Raw genomic sequence first — 4,429 nt, 5'->3', positions numbered from 1 at the left:
TTTTCTTTTTTTTTTTTGCTCAATATACACCTCCAAATACCCGGGCAACACCGAGCATTCAAGCAAGTTTTATATAAGAACACAATTTTAGATTTTATGTAAATTTCCTAACCTTTTTTTTTCCTATATGAAAGCCATAAACATCACATACACACTGACATTTTTCAAATAATTAAAAAAAAAAAAATGGAGTTCCGCGTTGTTAAATTTTCACATTCTCACGTTTTCCTATTCATATATTTTAGAAACATTTTTTTTTAATGTATAATGGCATTTTAATTATTTGTACGTCTACGAATGTTTGATAAACGAACAAACAAATTGAAAAAAAAAAGTGTTTAGGATGTTGTAATTGTGTCACGTTAATCAAATTAAAAACGGGCGGGCGGGTGGGGGATAGAATAAAAAGAACCCACTCATTCCTTAATAGTGTTATAATTGAAAATACTTATATATATATATATATATATATATATATATATATATATATATATATATATATATATATATATATATATATATATATTTATGTATATATATGTATATATATAAATATATATATACATATATATACATACATATATATATACATATATATACACATATATATACATATATTATACATATATATACATATATATACATATATATGTATATATATACATATATATGTATACATATATATACATATATATACATATATATACATACATACATATATATATGTATATATATACATATATATGTATATATATACATATATATGTATACATATATATACATATATATATATATATATATATATATATATATATATATATATATATATATATATATATATATATATCGCGGGAAGGAAATAGGTGTATGACAAAATAATCTGTTTAGGAAATTAAAGGCCCAAATAATTATAGGGGAGTGGGTAGTTTTCAATTAGTGTCTATGATGACATGTAAAAATTTTTGTTTGACATTAATCAAAATGAATAGAATAGTTTAATGAAATGTTTCGCTAAGAATTATGATTTACTATATATATATATATATATATATATATATATATATATATATATATATATATATACTAACTGCCCCTAACCGACGTTGCCCGGGAGTCTTTTTACTTTCGTTTTTTTGTTTCGATCTTTATAAGATTGGTTTATTTGGATTATTTGGACTACTGTTCTCATCTTGAGTGCTTTTCACACAAGATTTCGGCCGATGTAACCTCAGACTTTCTTTAAGTGTCTCTTGACAGATCCCGGACTCTTTCTCTTTAACTCGGGAATCTGCTTATTTTGTAAATAATACTAAAGATGAAAATAGTAGTCCGAATAATCCACATTATCAATCTTTATCTAAAATTTCAGAAAAGGCAAAATTAGTGTAGTTCTATCTAGTTCGAGAATCTTTCAGTCAAACTTGAGAATCTGCATGGAATTTCGAATGAAACATTTTATTCAAACCACAAGTTAGCATGCTCTCATTCTGTCGGCCATAACAGGGTAGGAATCCTGAGTAATTCGCAATTGCATTCTTAGTAATCTCCCGCACTGAAAACTGAACCTTCAATCTCCAGAAGAGTCTCACTTAGAACTGAATTTTATTAGGTACTTTATCTGTTATGTCACAGAAAAATTTCAGAGTTTGTCAAAGTACACCTGAAGAAGGTCAGACGTTACATAAGTCAAAACGTTATGAGGATTACAGTCTAGAGAAGAACAATAGTCCAAATTATCCAAATACTCCAAATTATTAATCCCCATTTTTAAAAAAAATTCAGAATTTTTCTAAGATTATTATTGTAAAGGAGGGTGGACCTGTAAATTCACCCTTGTCTGTTCGTCCGTTCGTCTGTCCACATTCTCTCAAAACTACGTTTTGGAATTTTTGGAAATTTTGCAGAAACATTAAACATGATATGAGTAAAAAAGTAACAGAATGGATTTTCAGGGAAAACTCTGGTTGCCCCATTTTGGGTTAAAATGGCTAAAATTGACACTTTTGTGCTTATTAAAAAAAATTGATGCCCTGGATCTTTATAAAACTTTCTGAAAAGTTGTAACTAACTGATTTCTATATAATTTTGTTTGTGATAACTCTTGGGTGTGCGCCATGGGCTCTTTTAGGGCTAATAAAAACACTCCATTTTTGGGACTATTTTACCATATTTGTCCAAAATTTTCTGCAGCAGTTTTGCATGGTGCTGAACTCAAATTTAAATATGGTGAGGCTTTGGAGACTTTTGGGACTAAATGGGGGGGGGGGAATGATAAACTTAGTCATTTCTTTCTTGCATGGCACAGAACTCAAATTTACATATGGTAAGGCCGTAAACTACGCCTTTGTTCATTTTCACCAGGATTTGACATCTCCTGGGGATTTTTAGATCTAAATGGAGGGGGAGGGGCAATGCTAAACTTAGTTATATTTTTTTGCCTCGTTCACTGTGCACTCACAGGGGACCATGCATGCTTTACTTGTTTTTTTTAACATTTTAATTGTTTTTTTTTAACATTTTAATTGTTTTTTTTAACATTTTAATTGTTTTTTTAACATTTTAATTGTTTTTTTAACATTTTAATTGTTTTTTGTAACATTTTAATTGTTTTTTTTACATTATTTTTAAAGTTAAATTTAAACTGCAACGTTTCATCATTTAATTTATTAATTGAATCCAATTGTAATAAAAGAATAAACGAATAAACTATGTAATTTGCAATTGTATTCTTAGAATTGTCCACGATTGAATCTTCAGCTTCTAAAAGTTATCACTTAGAACTGAAGTTTACTTAATATTATCCATAAGAACCCGTGGCATAATCACATGCAGATTCCAATCTACCTTCCAAATTTCGTACAGATTTCAGAGTTTGACAAAAAAATTACATTGCGAGTCTGAATGATGAAAACAATGAAAATTGATATTGCAGTATTCATTTTACCGGAATCAGTTTAGAGTCACACAGTATGCGATGATATAATGTATTTTGTGTAGTTTCTGACGTTTAGTCGCACCTTAAGATACGTGCATTTTAATTTTTCGTCTTATAAAATAAAAATAAATATCTTTCATTCAAGTCTTTGATCAAAAAAAGAGAACATAAAAATCTCACAGTATTTCTTAATTGCATATTTTATAATTGCTTTCCAATATGCACGTGAATTCTTGTTAAATACAGTGTATCTACTTTCACAACAATTAAAAGAAAATATCAAGGTGCTTCGGAAATCGATGGCATAACATTGGGATTATCTCTATCTTTACTTATATATAAAAAGCACTTTGTCGGTGTGTGTCTGTATGTGCGTGCGCACGTGAGTTTGTATTCTTGTAGACTCCAAAACGGCTGAGCCGATTTTGTTTTAATTTCACACAAATGTATTTTATGTGTCTGGGAGTGTTCTTAGATAAGTTTTTTGTATCGGAATACCTTGGATAAGTATCGAAAATCGATAATCAAAAATTTTCTATTAAAGAAGGAACAGCCTGATTTCAACCAAAGTTAACACTATTCTACAGCCTAACATTATAAGTGAATTTAAGAAGTTTTATTAGCGCATAAGCAGAAGGACCAAGCGTAAAAATCAACAGTAGGTTCATTAATAAGACAGGGGTACGTTTGAAATGAATTTTTCTGTTTAGAGCACAAATGAACTATGATACTTGACTTTTGCATTTTATATACGTTTGAAATGAATTTTTCTGTTTAGAGCACAAATGAACTATGATACTTGACTTTTGCATTTTATACTTTAATAGAAGTCATTATATATAAATAATGTCATAAAATCAACCGTAGGTTCTCTATGGTGTAATGCAGACCATAATGTATTGTGGACTAAGTTGTTGTGGGGCAGCATGTGAGTTTCCTCCCGATGCACTGTGGGTGGTTCTTTACTAGAGCAGACAATAAATCGATTTGATTGACAATTGGGTGATTTCACCGATTTCGATGGCAATAAAGGTATTGAAAGTGGTGGACATTCGTTCATCCTCATTTAATCTCTTGAAACGTCGGGTCTCCCTGCTAGTGTTCTGCATCTGTACAGGAGTTTCTTAGCTTTGGTAATTACTAGTTTAATTGTTTTTCTTCTTTTGTGTGGATTTAGGTTTGTGTTGATCGTATTTATTTATCCTCATTTGGTTTGTTGGATTCTGCCACCAGTAATAAGAAAGGTTAACAATCATATGATGCCGACTGTGTTGGCTATGAAACGAGCACATGCCGATTATGATGTTAGACCTTTTTCTTTCTAAGCCTCACGGCGTTTATATTTGTGTTGTGATGCTCAACCTTGTAGATAATAATGAACTCTTACACTTACTATACAAACTAGGAGAATATGTCTCAGCGGTTATACATGAGTCTTGCATTCGTGGCAGTCGGACTGACGTATAACTACTCTCTTTATTTGTTGTCTTTGTT

This window comes from Euprymna scolopes, chromosome 6 (assembly GCF_053919585.1).
Source record: "Euprymna scolopes isolate OS-2025 chromosome 6, ASM5391958v1, whole genome shotgun sequence".
Taxonomy (NCBI): domain Eukaryota; kingdom Metazoa; phylum Mollusca; class Cephalopoda; order Sepiida; family Sepiolidae; genus Euprymna; species Euprymna scolopes.
This window is presented reverse-complemented; position numbering follows the sequence as displayed.